This window comes from Microtus ochrogaster, chromosome 2 (assembly GCF_000317375.1).
Source record: "Microtus ochrogaster isolate Prairie Vole_2 chromosome 2, MicOch1.0, whole genome shotgun sequence".
In the NCBI taxonomy this organism is placed as follows: domain Eukaryota; kingdom Metazoa; phylum Chordata; class Mammalia; order Rodentia; family Cricetidae; genus Microtus; species Microtus ochrogaster.
This window is the reverse complement of record NC_022010.1, coordinates 46,120,872-46,138,223: the sequence shown is the minus strand read 5'-3', so window position 1 is coordinate 46,138,223 and position 17,352 is coordinate 46,120,872. Positions and strand designations below refer to the sequence as shown.

Sequence of the window (17,352 nt, the reverse complement as noted above, 5' to 3'; positions counted from 1 at the left end):
AAAAAAAAAAAAAAACTGAAAAGAAATTTAAGACTGCTTTTCTTATATAAGGTTAACTGGAACACAGACTAACCAACCAAGGTCATGTTTGCTTGCTTCTGTTAAAAACATTTGGAGGGAAGACCTCTTAGAAAACAATTATACAGAAACAAAAAGGTGACTTTTATTTGTGAATTCTAGATAAATAATTGTGCTGATTATAAAATCACTGAGTGCCAGACAAAGATAGAGCCCATTAAAAATAGATTACAAAGTTGAGTACATTAGGCTAGTTCAGTGTATGTCTAAACAAACACATGACAGACTGCTGAGAAACACAAATCAGTGGATGTTTTGAGTCATGGAGGAGAATTTTTTTAACTTGTCAAAAACGATAAAATACTATTTTTACATACTATATTATTATCATTTATTATATACTATACTATTTCTCTTTTGACGTACCAAGAAATTGGGTCTTTTAGAGCTCAGAAGTGGTGCTTTGGATGGCCACCCTTACATGCAACAGTTCTGTGAGGTAGAATGTTGAACTTAAAGAATTATGAATCACGAAAGTCTGTACATTTATACCGAACTGCTTTCCATGAATATATAGGACACAAAATTCCTGGGTTTCTCTCACCTTCAACCAAATACCACTCAAGACTAACTGGAGTAAAAGAATCCCAATTATAGTGCTGGCAAGGTCCTTCCGGGTTCTTTAGTCTGAACAGATCATAAAGAAATAGCCAAAAGGTCATACCAAAACCAGCTGGGAGATGGCGATGTAGGTACTCCCAGGGAAAATCATTTGGTCAAGAGCGAGCCCAGTCTCACGGTTGAAGGATCTTCATGAAGAGGAACTCTGTGGTGTGAAAGCCATTCACAGACCTGGGTCTGAGCTCCTTCTTCGGGAGAATTCCCTAAGATTTAGGCTACCTAAAGATAATAACAGGTTTCGCCATGGGCTAGTGAGTCACTCGTTACTAAAGATACTTACTCTGCTCCCCAGCCTACTTGGCAGGATTTGCAGAGCAGCACTTAAAAACCATCGGCGGCATCAGCTGGGCATGCCAATTCTGATCTTTGTGCTCTGCGCCAAAACCTCATTGTCCTCCCTCCCAACAGGCCCCCAGGTGATTCCAACATCACTCGTCCATGGCCTCATACTTTGTATAGTGAGGAGAGAACTCGAACGAGAAGCAGGTTTTCCTAAATGCAGTCCTGTGCTTTCATATCTACATATATGTACACATATCTATGTGTACACACATCCATATAGATATAGATGTACACACACACTCAAAGGTCCTTTCCAACCCTGTTTTGGGGGCAGATAGTTAATAACAGGGCAAGAGGTTTTATGAGGACATACCCGGTTCCGGAAGAAGTGTGACATCATGCTATTTTGAGGACCTTACAGTCATATCTTGAATACTAATTACACACAACTGCGAAAATGCAGTTCACTTCTCTTTTTTTGCGAGGCTGCTTCGAAACAGTGTATCTCTGACCGTCCTGGAATTCATAGACATCTGCCTGCCTTTGCCTCCCTGAGTCCTGGAATTAAAAATGTGTGCACCCACCACCCAGCCATTTCTATTTAAAACAAAAACAAAACGGTACTCTCGCCCTGAGCTTTGAAAGAAACCACAGCCAATAATTTACTAGTTTATGGTAATAAAGAATGTGAAAAAGAAGGCTCTAAAGTAATTATTCACAATGATTTCTAAAAACTTGAGTACCTGTAAAAGGAAACAGTCTCTCAAGGCCTCAAATGGTAGCTCTCCTGTGGCTTTCCGTTCTTTCCCTCGTCCTGCCGGTTCACCTGATACCCACCTGGAATCGATTGGTCATGTTTTGCTTTACTCCCCAACTCATCTAGTAAACTGGGTTTTTCCATCAGTTCTGAACCTTACACAAAACCTTCCCTGGAGAAATATACAGATCTGAATGTAGCCCATTTCTCAAACTGTAATCATTCTCTAGTTTTTCTCTGGGAGAAAATTCCATTGCAATGAACAAGGACCAAGGCAGACCTGCTGGCCCAAATCTGTAATCCCAGCTATTCTAGAAGCAAGGTCAGTCAGCCTGGACAACTAGTAAGATCCTGTTTCAACATAAACAAATAGCAGCGGGGCTGGGGAGAGAGCTCGGTGGGGAAGTGCTTGGCCAGCTTCAGTGAGGCCCAAGTTTCCCAGTACTGGGCAAAGAAGGGAAAACAATAAAACAAGCAAGCAAACAAAAAAAACCCAAACCACCTCTGCATTGCCTGAGTGAGTCTAGATCATTCCTTCAGATACTTTTAAAATTAAGGAATCAAGCTCAGAGAAAACAGAAGTCAAGCCTTAAGATCTCTGTGTTAGAAATTGTCCTGCTTTTCAGGGCAAATCCACGTGACAACATGTGCACCACTGTTAGATGATCTAACCGGAGTTATAAATGAGAGGTGCATCTTAATTTAGGCTACTAGCTATTTATTACAAATAAAGCATCAGTTATATATTTTCATGAAACCATACATTATGTATTTACTTTCTAATGTCAGTAGATTATTTTTTAGACAAATAATTCTTATAGTGACAAATATTGACTAAAATTCAATATTCAGTAAAATTAACTCAGAGCACTGCTTCCACCTCTGAAGTGACATCATTGACACTCCATAAACAAATTCCCATTTCTACTCAATGCCACCAGGGATACAGTGCCTCAGAGACATACATCAGCAAGCCATTCATGAGCATTTATCAAATTATGGCTGGGAGCCATCAGAACTAGTCCAGGCAGGGAAAGCAAGACACAGCTTCTGAAAGCTGAGTGTGAATCACACGAAACAACATGTGGCCACGGTGGTGACCAAGGGAGGGGTCATGCCCGGGGTCATGCCCACCTGAGTGGACTGCACTGCCAGCTGCGGCCAGGATGTAGACCAGGCCCTGGCTGCTGCTGGGGACCATATCTGGGTCTGTAGGAAGGAAGAGCATTCCAGACAGGGGCAACAGCACCTGCAACCATTCCGACAGCAGCCTGAGAGCAGTCACCAGAAACAGGGCAGAGGGAAATCTATTGGCATTTGCTGCATTTTTGCCTCAAGGACATTAGAATAAGGTACGTCGTCATTCGTAAACACAAGTTGTCTCTAACCTTCACACATACACACACGCAAGCTCATATGAACCTGTGATCATGCAAACACACGTACGAAAAAATGATAAAAATCTTAAGATAACAGATTTCTAGTTTATATGAACCTATGATAATGTTAAAAACAAAGCATCCTAGCTGGGTGTGGCGGTGTACACCTTTGATCCCAGCACTGGGGAGCAGAGGCAGGTGGATCTCTGAGTTCAATCAAGGCCAGCCTAGTTTACAAGGTCCAAACAGCCGAGGCTACATAGAGAAACTCTGGGGTTTTATTGTTTTTTGTTTTGTTTTGTTTTAAAAGGCATCCTAATGAGGAGGCAAATACATTTTTTTCTCTCTCTTTCAAGAACCACACTGACTGCAGGAAAATCAGCTGTGTGGAAAAGCAGATAAACTAAGGTTTCTCTGGAATGCTTGGTCCTATGTTCCGTCCAGAAAACAACCCAAAGTACAAACATAAAAACTGCCATTTTTCTTTAAAAAGAAAATAAAAAGGATTGTGAAGTATCTAGTGTGCAACAGAGACAATGTTAAGAGACAGGCAATTAAAGAACTCAACAAAATGCCTAAGACCTAGTAACTGAAAATAAGGATCTATCTATTTGTGTTTGCTGCGTTTTTTTAGATCAAGGGCATTAGAACAAGGTATACTGCCAAGCTATATAAAATCCTCTATGGAATTCCTGAGCTTTCAAGATTTTTATAAACAAACATCAAAAAAGGGGGCCAACCTCAAACATTAGATATTTCGAAATATAGATAACAATTTACTGAATGTCCACAATTTTCAAAAGAAGTGCATTTCTCTCAGGGGGGTTTGAGATGATTTCCAACCAAAATACGCACCATTCCCAAGGTGGGAACTCAAAAGAAATTAGTGTTTCCAACCTAAGAAGCAATGCCCGCACACTGGAGTCTCCACGGAGTCCAGCTACTTGGTGCTGCTTTCACAAACAACTACAAGAATGCTCTAGCACATTCCATAGGCAAGGCAAGATAGTGCCTCTCAATTCCTGGCTGAAGCCCAAGAAACCCTGCCGGGCTGAGGGAAAACCCTCCCAGGCTTCAGCAGACCTGAAATCCCATTAGCACTTTAGTAAGAAAACCTGCCAGAGAAAGGGAGCAGTGACATATTTGTGTTCCTCTCCCCCCCCCCCCCCCCGCTCCCTTCCTCATCCCCCTCTTTATACTCATCCGTCCATCCTAGATCTATTGCTACCCATCCATTTAGCATCCACCACAGAATCTCAGGATGCACGGGTTGAGCTGAAAACAAGGCCACCTGTCAGGCAAATCCCTAGTTACACAATTAAACACAGTTACCCGGAACATAAACAGAACCTTTGGTCCTGCCCTTGACCTCGGAACTGCTTGTCCCCGGTAGGCTGCTTTATAATTTATGTTATGATAAATACATATGTTGTCTAGAAGATACAAATAGCCTAAAATTTCCTCCCTTTTCTCCAGGTATAAATGCCAAGAACTAGAAGCTAAAGACAATCGATGGACTAAGAAATGACAAAAAACAACAGAAGACAAAATTAACCTTTTTAAACTTCTGCAAGTTCTATGTTTGGGGTTTTAAGTGCCCTGAAGATGTTCCCATAGTCACTAACAGCACAAGCTGGAGAGTGCACATCTTCTCTGCAGCCACTCTAGGCTCAGGACGTCCTTAGAGACTAAAACGCTCAGAGCATAAAGAATTGCTGAGAGCTGAGTCCCTAGGCCTAGAAAGCAGGGCACCAGCACAGAGCTCAGGAATTGGGCCATGTCTGCGGACTTGCCCTGGGAATTGCAAAACAGTACCTTCCTTGTGATCACACGAGAAACTTAGCCCCAAATCAGAACTAGATTAAGTAGTAAGGCAGTTTGAAACCAGTCTTTGCTGGGGTGGGGGGTGGGGCAGACAGAAACCCCTCCAGTAGACTCATAAGCTCTGCACAGTTCCTTGCTAATGAAAATCTCATTGTCAAGCTGCTTTTGAGTGGAAGGCTTTATTTTCTCAAATGAAAAATGTTCTTTAATACGCCTAAGTTCAGCAGAAAGAAGCCTCTAACCACAAGACACCACACCATTCAGAAAAGGGGGCCTTGGTTTAAAACGCAACCTTCCCGGTGTTTTGCTTTATTTTGTTTTGTTTTCAAAAAATTATTCTGGAGCAGAGAAATGGGAAAATTGCACCCGCCATATTGGGCCTGGGGAAAGACCTGTTCAGAGAGAGCCAGTTGAAAGGTAGAAAGGCTGGTACTCAAAGTTCATCTGTATCTTAATCAAGAAACCAAGGGGGGACCTTGAAAGTGCACTTGAAACACTGATAAGGGAGAAAGCAAAGTCAAAAGGTGATACTGAACCCTGTCACCCAGTGGGGCTCTTTCAGACACGGAGGGACAAGGGGCCAGAGAGGAAGCCTGGGGGGTCTAAGTTCCAAGGGGAACTGAGGCAGAGGCAGGGTGAGCCCCTGAGCCAGGTGAATGCCAGCGATGCCCAATGAGAGGCAGGGCATCAGCACCCCGCAAGACCCTCTCTACCAGTGTCCTGCAGACCCACTGTCCAGGGCTTCAGGAATGGGGTGACATGGGATAGGGGACTTAAAGCAATAGACAAATGCTGTCTCACACAGTTCTGAAGTCTAGAAGCCAGAAAGAAAGGTGTTGGCAGGCGCATCTTCCCTCTGAGAGTCATGGTGATCCTTCTCTCTGGCTCTGTGCATTGTGCTATCAATCTTGAGCATTCTGGGGCTTATGAACACATCCCTCCAGTCTCTCCCATCACCTGGTGTTTCCACCAGGCCTCCAACCTTACACCAGTTAATTGCTTAAGGGCCCATCCTATTCCAGTATGAGCTCCTCTTAATTACATCATATTCAACCCTGTTTCCAAATAAGACCGCACCACTGATCAGATGCTCCCATTTTAGGGTTGACAAGAGGTAACACCTTCCCAGGGAGACCAGGACCTCATGACACGATGGAGTCTTCAGAGTGCACAGGTACTAACACCAGTGCTAAAGGGACGGAGCCAAAACACTATGAACCTTGAGGGAAGCCAACAGAACGGTCATATAGGAGCGGAAGTGACTGATTAGGAGCAGGTGGTGCCCTCCTGAAGCCAGGAACTCCACTGCTTCATCCAAGACAGCCGGCCTGGGTCTGTTTACTGTGGGGGAAATTTATCAAGATTTACTCATATGGGTTGTGGGGTCCTCGACATATTTAATTTATCTCCATAAATCATTAAAGAAAATAATATCGTCCAAGACAAAGGGGTCTTGGTAGCCCCGTTGAAATTTCACAGGCGAATCATTGACCCCGTGTCACACAGCGAGGGCTCAGCACCTCCTTACAGACAGCTTAGACATCTGCCTGAGTGATCAGTTCACCTAAGAGGAACAGCTCCCAGGAGGCCAGTGTGGAACTGGAAATGCAATGCAATTGGCTTCTAAAAAGAATATAAGTGCCAAAAGCCTGTCTGTTTGAACCGGCAAACTGGCAAGTTCTATAAGCAAAGCGAAGACTGATAATGTAGCGTCTGTTTGATAAGCACGGGCCCATAAGAGTGCACTACCCTGCACAGTGCTGGCAATGTGCTGAGATACCTGCTTTCTCTCTATTTTCCTGCCCTCCTTGCAGAGCTCCCCCTCACATTCCATCTCCAGGCTAATTACAGCTCAACGAACTGCCAATGTTCTTCCTTTCACATCTATGTTTTTCCTAGGGCTTTAAGCTCTTATGGTTAGAATGTGCTGGGTCCTATTGCCCAATAACCACCAAAATGAAAAGCACCTAAGCAACGGTAGCATTAGATTTGGGGAGTAGAGAAAGGTTTTCTAGAATTAAATATAATGCAGACATTTAGCATCTGGTAATATATACACAGTGAATAACAAATTCTTTCTTCATCAGTTCAAGGGAGAGGAGGGAAGCGAAATTTAATTGCAATGCTAACAAATCTATATCAAGCATAATGGACCAAAATTTGCATATAAATTACGAAAAATATAATTATGCAAAAAGGAATCTGTAGATGGATACATACAGCTTCTATTACATAAGATCTTAGTAGCACAAGTTTCAAAGCATATACTTTCATGAAAGCTATTGATTGCTCCCATTGGATGTCACTACTATTACACGGCTTTTAGACTCCTACACCTCAGAAAGCACAAGTAATATATAATATTTCTATCTGTGAAACTCCCAATGTGGGCTAATAATAACATTTCAATCATTTTCTTGTAAGAGCAGCAGTTAAAAGGGAGCTACTAAATGCCAGCTATAAAGACCAGATCCATGTTTGGAACAACATGTAGAATTTAACCATTATGAACTGCCTATGTAGAGCTGTGTCCCTAAGCGCATAGCCTTAAGGGGAAATATAAGTAAATATATAGGCCACGGGCCTTAATTCTGATCAAGTTGGCTTCCACAGCCTCTAATGTTTCATATCTAGAGGTGCTCAACTTTGAACATTCTGCTCTAATAACGCTAAACTTGAAGCAGTTCTCAGACACTGAGTCATGGCTGAGTACCTTTGATAAAGTTTCTGAAACACTGTCTCCACCCTCCTACCTCCCACCAAGCTTCCTTCTAGAATTCTGCTCTTTAAAGAGGACTACCTTATCTATTGATACCCCAAATTTGGCTAAAGGTACATGGTGTGGGAGGTCCTTCTGTCTATTCTGTTGCTTTTATTGGTTAATGAATAAAGAAACTGATTTGGCCTGATAGGGTAGAACAAAGCTAGACAAGGAAGACTAAACTAAATGCTGGGAGAAAGAAGGGTGGAGTCTCAGAGACGCCATGTAGCCCCACTGGAGACAGACGCCAGAACTTTAGCCAGTAAGCCACAGTCATGTGGCGATACACAGATTAATAAAAATAGGTTAAATTAAGCTAGAGCTAATGGGCCAAGCAATGATTTAATTAATACAGTTTTTGTGTGATTATTTTGTAGCTATGCGGCTGGGAACCAACAAGCAGCCCTCCTTGCAACAGGTACAGAAGAGTCTAAGAAAGTAGGTACACATAAAGTCATGTCAAAAACAGGGGTGAGTTCGTCAGAGCTCTGGCAGCCTTCCTCAAAAAGTCCAGGAAGCTGAAAGTCCCCGAATGGGTGGACACAGTCAAGCTGGCCAAACATAAAGAGCTTGCCCCCTATGATGAGAACTGGTTCTACACGCGAGCTGCCTCTACAGCACAGCACCTTTACCTGCGTGGTGGTGCCGGGGTTGGTTCCATTACCAAGATCTATGAAGGACGATAGAGAAACGGTGTCAGGCCCAGCCACTTCAGCAGAGGCTCCAAGAGTGTGGCCCACCGCGTTCTCCAAGCCCTGGAGGGACTGAAAATGGTGGAAAAGGACCAGGACAGGGGCAGCAAGCTAACACCTCAGGGACAGAGAGATCTGGACAGGATTGCTGGACAGGTGGCAGCTGCCAACAAGAAGCATTAGGACAAAGGATGCTGGGTTAATAAATTGCCTCATTCATAAAAAAAGAAAAACAAAAAACAAAAACAGGAATGACTATAACTATATGTGTGTATGTGTATATATGTGTGTGTGTGCATATGTGTGTGTATTATTTGTGTATGTGATAAAGAAATGTTATATGAATGTTTTCTGTACTGGAATAGGAATTTTCATAGGAAGAGTAATTGAGCAGAAAAGTTTTAAAAGAATATGATTTTTTGTTTCATTTTGTTTTGTCTTGTTTTGGTGTTTCCAATACAGGGTTTCTCTCTTAAACAGTTCTGGCTACCCTAAAACTCACTCTGTAGACCAGGCTGGCCTCAAACTCACAGAGATTTGTCTACCTTTGCCTCTGCCTCCTGAGTAGTGGCATTAAACACATGTACCATCATCATCCAGCCTAAGAATATGGTTCTTTAGAACGTCAAAGAACTCTGCCCACCAGTTTTGTAAAAAAAAAAAAAGGGGGGGGGGGGCTTTTGTAGTAAGTAGGCAAGATCTGTCCTCCAAAACAGTCAAAGTCTGCAATCATGTATACCCTACGTTCAAACTGCATGATGGTCTCTAATATCCTAGTTATTTAAAATAGGAATTTTGATAAAATAGAACTAAGTCCTTTGATGTTTACCTGAAGTATTGGCTCCAAATATCAAGGCACTTGACAGCAGTGTCTGTTACAAGACCCATTTACTGCAGAAAACTTCAAATCATCACACCCTGTTAAAATTATAAACTAACTCCTGTTAAAAACAAAGAACTGCTCATCCACTTAAATGCCTAAATTAAAATTCTCTTGTCTTTTGCTTATTTATCTTACTTTTTACATTTATTTATTTTGGATTTTTGAAACAGGGTTTCTCTGTGTAGCTCTGACTGTCCTGGAACTCACTCTGTAGATCAGGCTGGCCTCTGAGATCTGCCTGCTTTTGTCTTGAGAGTGCTAGAATTAAAGGCGTGAACCACCACAGCAGAATTGATTTTTCTAGTGCGTTTATTTGTGTGTGTGGTGCAAGGGTTGAGCTCTGTGCCTGTGCATGCTAGGAAAGTACCAGTGGGTGACAGCAGTTATCCAAAACCTGACTCCACCCCCACTTCTCGCCAATCTTTTCCTCCACTCAGCTCTGTCTGTTCTAATAAGGAGAGCTTTTCATGCCTCAGGGCACTAAATATGTCTCCCACTAAGTAAGTGCCAAATGGGTATTTAGGAAACACCAGAATAAGCAGTTGGAACTTCATAAGTCATGAAAGTGTGACCTAAGAAACTGCTTGGGGGAAAATGCATGAAACTATAAATACGAAGCTTGTAAGCTTTTTTCCCTCTCCTTTCTTGGCTTCATACATGTTATGTGACCCAAAATTTGAAACATGGGCTAAGATGTCCATTCTGGCCTTGACCTTTCCGACTTTCTGATCTCAGCCTCCAGAGCAGCGGTGAGAATCGGCCTGAGTCACCAGGCCCAGCTGAGATTACTCCTAAAGAGTCAATTAACTGCAATTCCTGTTGATGGGACACTGAAATGCCTCATTAATGCAGCCACAAACCTGAGTAGCCCAGCACAAATCACCATCACTCAGGAGTTATGAAGCTGTTCTGACAGTCTGCTGCACATGAGAACAAGGATAAGGACATTCACCCACGGGCATCTACTTCATTCCACCTCCTCCAGCATAAACACAATGCAATTTTCCAGGAAAAGAAAACTTATTTTTCCCTACAATTTTGGGTGTTTTTCTTTGTCATTTGGCTTTTGGTTCGGTTCTTGTTTGGTGATTGGTTTGTTGGTTTTTTGTAAGATGACTCTCTTGTGTACCCCAAGACAGTCCTTAAATTTTTGATCCTCATTCCTCAGCCTCACACACTCAAGGGGTAGAAGTAGGTGCAACCACCATCCCTCAGCTTAGGGTTCAACTAGCATAAACAGATTCATGGGAAAGACCTGTTTTCTCTAGTGGGAGGGGCTTTTCAAATAACACACTGAGAATCACAGTAACTACCAGCATGAATGCTGATCATGACAGTTTTGTAACTGAGCCAATATTATAACACTAACCCCTGATAGAAGCATTAGGTAGGTGATGGCTGATTTTGGTTATCGACTTGGCATACCCAGGAGGAGGAAATCTCAACTGAGGAATTGCCACCATCAGTTAGGCCTGTGGGCATATCTGTGGGGGCATCAACTACGACACTGTGGGAGGTGTCGTCCTGGGGTAGGGGGGCCTGGGCTGTTTGAGAAGGTACCTGAGCAAGCCACGGGAAGAGGCCAGGAAGCATTATTCCTTCAGAGTTTCTGTTTCAAGCTCCTGCTCTGAGTTTTCCCTCAATGGTGGCCTGCCAATCAAAAGCCAAATGAACCATTTCCTTTTCATGTTGATTTTGGCCATGGTGTTTATCACAGCAACATACAGCAACGTGGAACAGTCATGTTGTCTGGCAACCATCTGCTATCTCTACATGCTGACCACGATGACAGATGAAGACGCTGGGATGAAAATAGTGGGGCCCTTGTGCTGGCCTCTCAAACAGGAACGAACTCTAGGTTTCGAGCCACGTCGTGCCACGTATCAATTGAGAGAACAAGAATACAAAGTGGAGCAAATCAAGACCACAGGGAGTTAAGAAACTGACACAGGGTGATTAAAAGTTCTGGGCTACACAGCAAGACCCCATTTTAAAAGGGGAGAAAGTGGAATCAAATCCCAAAAGCAAAGGATGGAGAGATGGCTTAATGCTTAAGAACACTTGGTCTTCCAGAGGACCCAGGTTCAATTCCCAGTACCCACATGGCCACTCACAACTGTCCATAGCTGCAGTTCCAGGGGTCCTGCCACCCTCACACAGACACATGCAGGCACAACACCAATGTACATAAAAATAAAAATATTATCATTACATTTTTTAGATGTCAAAGAAAAGCAGATAGTGAATATATAATGAGAAATGAACATATCAAAGAATCTCAAAAACAATTTTCTCTCTAAAAACTAGGCTAGTCTTTCCCAGTGGGTGGTATTCAGGTCACATGAAACCTTCTGGAATTAAAGAATAATTGGAAGTTTACAAGACATCTGAGCATTTCTGATAAACCAGCACTACTATTTTATCAGAAATAATAAGTCTCAGATCTGTGGGCTACTCTCACACATCCAAGATCGTGTCTAGAGAAGGATGGACAAGGAACTGTCACAGGTAATGCCTTCCCATGACAAAGAGACAAGATTTCTGTACAAAGAACCTAGATGACAGACTGCAAAGAGGATAAGATATAAATTCAGGGAAGCCAAGGCCTTTGAATTATTTAGAATATTGCCACTCTCAGAAGCGACTGTCTTGCTAATTGTTTTCAGCTATGACTCAATTTGAATAGATAATTAATTTCTGGTATCTGGATTCAGACATTATTAGCCAATCCAAAGGCTTCACAGGGACACGGGGCATTTCGTTCATTGTAAAACAAATACGGAAGACGTACAGTGCAGGTTCTTTGTGCCCTGCCCCTGGGTACCCTATGCCTATGGCTGGGATGACAAAGAAACTCCATGATTGACTGTGAGCCAACCACCCGAGGCTACAACTCTGTGCAGTGTGTGTATGTGTGAGGGGCGATTTAGAATTCCCTGGGAAAAGGCAACCTGCAATTAAGTATCTCCAGCAACTTTCCCTCAAGCTCCTGCACCAGTTTGATGGTCCCATAAAATCTGCCAGTCTTCTGTATCCTGAACACCATCTCCGCGCCACTGTTTCCTCTCTCCTGGGGCAACGTTTTCCAGAATCCCTTCCCACACTGACCTTTCCTTTTCCAAATACTCCCATCCACACGTCTCTGAACCTTTGCAGCTGCCGTTTCCTCTATCTGGAATCACCTTCCTTCTGCTCTCCACTTGACGGGCACTTCCCTCAATCACATCTTGTCTAATAGCCCCGCTTCAGAGAGGCTGGCGGCTGTCCTCCATCCCCTCTTCACCTCACCTGCACAGTGCACCACCCTTACAATGCCCATCCCATCTGAAATGTGCCTTTCATTCACTTCTACCTTTGCTACGGATTCTGACTCCCATGAAGCTCTACAAGAACATAGGGCTTGGGGCTGGAGAGATGGCTCAGAGGTTAAGAGCACTGGCTGCTCTTCCAATAGGTCCTGAGTTCAACTCCCAGCAACCACATGGTGGCTCACAACCATCTGTCATGAGATCTGGTGCCCTCTTCTGGTGTGCAGACATCCATGCAGACAGAATGCTGTATACATAATAAATAAATCTTTAAAAAAAAAAAAGAACATAAGGCTTTTGTTTTGTCTGACACTACACTATGCAGCCCTCCTCCTCTAAGAACCCCTCTTGCTATATAGGACATACTAAGTTGTATTTACTGTACCTGAAGAAAGCCCTACCTTATGAGTGACTATGCAATGAGGCAGCTGAGATCCACTGGGAACTGTTTTCCTCTGTTGTCTCACCTCCTAGGGCAGCTCCCTTCCTCCTCATCCCAACTCCAGGCCAACTTCCACAACCGGGAAGGAAGAATGACCCTAGAGGAAACGGCTAGCTTTCCTGCACCTCATCTGGAGGCCTTAGTTCTCACCATATTTTCCTTCCATTCTCAATGAGATTAAAAAGCACATAAATGATTAGAGAGTCTTCAAAGTATTTACATGTGACTGAAAAAATGATGTCATCTGTATATGTATGTCCACATATATGAGAAGAAAGAGAAATTGGGAAATAGGACCTTTCTACTCTGTTTTTCAACATTTATGATAAGGATTCCTAAGAGATGCTTGATTTCCTCCCACTTTTTCCCAATTTCCCATGAAAGGAAATCCCCTGGCATCTGATCCAAAAGTGTGGCAAAGAGAGATAGGCCACAAATTCCCACTGTGATGACCAAGAAGAAAAATTCCAAAATGGAAGAAAACAGATCTTGTGGCTCCTTAGTCTCACCCTCATAACTTCTCTCCCAGAATCTCAGCCTTCCTTAGCCTGGGGGGACATGGCAAGGTCTTGATCAAGTCTGAGGTAATTACAATAGGAGGCATCGCCATCAGGAAAGAGCTCCTTCCACTCATGAAAAGCAAGTCGCCACTATTTCTGACAACCCAGTAGGTCACCGGTAAGAACTGACACACGCAATGCCATGTGTACTCTTCTGTCACACAAGTCAAGCTTGCTCCACACCACTGTATAGCTTTGGGATCAGATCTCTTCTTCCACCACGTGGGTCCCCAAAAAGGATCTCAGGCATGATAGGAAGCACCTTTACCCATTAAGCCATCTCTCTTCCTCCAATACATTTTCAAATCCTAAGTGCTAACTCAGAACTGTGGAATATGCTGTTATCCATGTTAATAGGAGTATGCAAGAAAAAGGTTCATTTTATTGTGGCGGATGAGAATGTGATTTTGAAAGACTACGGACAGGCAAGACACAGCCAACCTTTGAAGGAAAGGAGCTTCTTGCTATATTTTCAGGAAGCAAAGAAGTTTAGACTATAACCCGGTGGAGTCAGCTGACTGCCTAGATTGGTCAGATACAGTGTCTCCACGGGTGCATTAAACCCTGCAGAAGAAACAAAGTCTGAGAATGTCAAATGGAAAGAGCACCAAAGCGTGCACATCATCTCTCCAAGCCTCTCTGGAGTGTAGGGAAGAACCACCAACCAGAGCCATCTATAGGGTGTGTGTGTGTGTGTGTGTGTGTGTGTGTGTGTGTGTGTGTGTGAAGACGCAAACAAAGAACGGAAGAATTTGTGAAGAATACATGCTGTGCCATCCGCAGGGTTTCATAAAGATGTAAAATGGACAGACTTTCACAGGATTCATCCCAGCTCCGCTTAAAGAAGTCTTCTTCTTTTTTAAGCTTTGAAAGTGGGCTAAATGTTTTGTCTCAGCATTGCTGGGAAAATGAAATAAAATGACACATGAGAACACACTGGGGACCAAAGTGGGTGCCCCACACACATTCCATGCTGCCAGACCCTCCCCCTTTAGGGGGCATCATCTACGTTAAAGGGATGTCCCCAGCCCTGTAAAGGAGCATCATTTCCATGAAAGCCATCTGGAGTCTGCATGATGCGCTGACAATGCTTATTGGGGAGTCTAGGAAGCAGGGCGTTCTTCATTTGTGCTTCCAATGTGGAACACGGAAATATCTCTAACTGAAGAAGGGGCTGTGGAATCCCGCCCTCTGCCACTGAGTTCTGGAATGGGAAACTTTTGATTTACAACTTCACAAAAGATAGACTGATGCATGTTGATTGCATTCTTCTGTCAGGCCCATATATTCTTTTTGATTCTTTTGTATTGATTTGGGACAGAAGAAAAAAAATGGTAGCTGCCGTCGGTCTCGTCAAGCGTTTTCACAGTCCCATTTAGCTGTATCACTACTACCTCATGATCCAGAGGGATCCGAAAGTGATCAGGGACTGTGCAAGAACATTTTTCAAGGAAAGGGCTGTTAAGCAGTGAATGCCCACTCGGCCTGTCCTTAGAGGCATCTTGGAAAAACAAATCAGATTCATACAAATATTTCCTACAAAAGTTCCCTTGTTCCAAAACTGCCTTTATCTGAGGAGCCTCTGAAATAGCCAGCCTTATTCAAAGTCAAAGTAACTTAGGGTTGTTGTTTTTTCTTTTTAATTTTTGATTTTTTTCTGATCTTGATTGGAAAAGCAATCCCTGGAGAGATGAAAAGGAGGCAATGGGAACCCATTAGCAAACATCAAATCAGGATGTTTTCTGATGAAAAATAACTGGGTATCTTGGTCAGGCCTTCCCAAATGTTTAACGACACCGTGTGAACAAAAAGATAGTTCTGTGGTCAGAAACTGGAAGAGAAAGTTCGATTTGAAGACCCGCACAGTTAAATAGTCAGGTAAGCCTAATAGAGGGGGCCACAGAGATCTGAGGATGTGTTAAGTAAGAGGCCTGAAGGTCAGCCATGGATGGGGCACCAGAGCCAGGAAGGTTCTGGCATTCTAAATCATCCTCTAACCATGGTACTAAGGTGGTCGGTCCTCTTATAAACAAATTTGACTTCAGAATTTAGACTCTGTGTTGTTTCCGATAGGCTAGCACCTATGTACTTCCCGTCCCGGCCCACACACAATTTTTAAACATTATCTTTCAACAAAATTCTTCACCCCAGCCTGTCCTTCTCCCGGCTTTTTCTAAAGATCCTAAAAGAAGACGCTTCGAATTTCCTTAGTTTCTAGAATTCGCTTTTTATAGACTTTCTTTTAACCCAAAATAACAGTGCACAAGAGCTGAAGCCCACGGAAGCTCCGGAGGCAACGACCACAAAATAACAAGTTTCTTCTCCCTTATCTTAAAAATTCACCGCAGCTCAAACTGCAGTTTTCTCGCCGTCGCCTTTTGTTCCAAACAAGCTGCCTCGGTATTTTGTTAGGTTTAGTTTTAACGTGGCAAGGAGGATTTCTCAGGAAACTTTGTATGGTAAGAGAGAAGAAGAACCTTCCAGACTCACTTGCCCCTTTCACAAACAATGGTGAACTAGGAACCGACCCGGGTCGGCCTCCCAATTCAGAGTCGGAGGAGATCACAGGCACAGGGGAGATTATGGAGAGGAGGGTCCTGGTGCTCCTGGGTGCTGATCTCCCAGGTTTCTTCCCAACAGCTCCAGGATACCAAGGACACTACAGTAGAGCTCCCGGCCAGGCACCCCGCATACCCGGTTGACTGGAGGGTCTCAGGGCCCTAAGGCTTCGGCATCTCTAGGGGCTGGCAGGGGACGGAGGGAATGAGAGCGCACAAAGCCCCCTTCCCTACTTCTCAGCGGCTGCAGAGCCGAATGTCTGGACAGCACCCCCAAACCCCGAGCTGGGTGTGGGACGCAGTCTCCCAGCACCCCTAGTCAAGCAAACCCACACCGCGGTCAGCCGCAGAGAGTTACCCGCCGAGGCCCGGGCGCGATGACCGCAGAGACATGTGCGGAACTCCACGGCCGGGGCTCTCCTCTCTCCGCAGCGCGCAGCCGTCTGTCCCGCGGAGCCTGTCGCATCGGGTCCCCGAGCCGGGGACAAGCGGAAGCCTGAGCGAGGTGGCACGGACAGGAGTCCTTCTCCCTAGATGTGGCCGGGGAGCGGAGCAGGGCGCTGCGGCGCCGGGAGTCCGAGACGGCCGCCGGTCCCCTTACTGTTCGCCGCGCCGGCTCCGCGTCCCCGGCGGCTGCGTGCGACGCGGCTGGAAGCTCCTCCTAGCCGCTGGCGCCGGAGGCACGGTGGCCGCCTCCCCCAAGTTCGCGCCGAAAGTGCAGTGCGAAGGGCTCAGAGACCCCCTGCCCGCAGCCGCACCACGGGGCTCCTACCTTTAGGGCGGGGTCCGCTCGCTCAGCCCCGAGTCCACGACAGGAAAATCACTGAGAAGGGAGGGCCCGGGAAGGGCGGCGGGTAGCTTCAGGACAAGGTAGGAGGATTGATTTCCAGAGCCAAGAAGACACTCCCATCCCGCCCCAGTTTGTTTGGAAAGCTGCAGGAGCAAAAGCGGGAGGCTATGAGGGATTCTCCCCCTTGGTGCTTTACAGGAGGCAGAAATCAACAGAGTTTGGTCGCTGCCTGGACTGTCTGTGACATCAAACACAGCAGGCATTTTGGTCCCTAGCAGAAAGGGAGGGGTGTTCACAAAGCTACACAATTTCCAGACTCTGGTCTTCAAATACAAAAGTGTTAGTGTTAGAGGGAGTAGCCCTAGACATTTAGTACATTTTGTATCTTTCAAAAAAACTGTTACCTCAGTAAGAATG

The 17,352-nt window shown here is 44.5% G+C and overlaps 1 protein-coding gene and 1 pseudogene across 4 annotated transcripts in view; one reads left to right on the top strand and one right to left on the bottom strand.

Moving 5' to 3' along the window:
• St3gal6 (ST3 beta-galactoside alpha-2,3-sialyltransferase 6) overlaps nucleotides 1-16,998 on the bottom strand; it is a 58,911-nt gene extending 41,913 nt beyond the window's left edge. The window contains exon 1 of one of the 4 annotated variants that reach the window (XM_005344935.3): nucleotides 16,918-16,998. The gene's annotated coding sequence lies outside the window, so the exon portion shown is untranslated. Of the gene's footprint in view, nucleotides 1-742; nucleotides 811-16,503; nucleotides 16,671-16,917 lie in introns of those variants that run through there. The other 3 variants (XM_026785836.1, XM_026785829.1, XM_026785832.1) reach the window with 3 other exon arrangements.
• On the top strand, nucleotides 5,607-8,628 carry LOC101988011 (annotated as a pseudogene).
• Nucleotides 16,999-17,352: the final 354 nt, after the last annotated feature.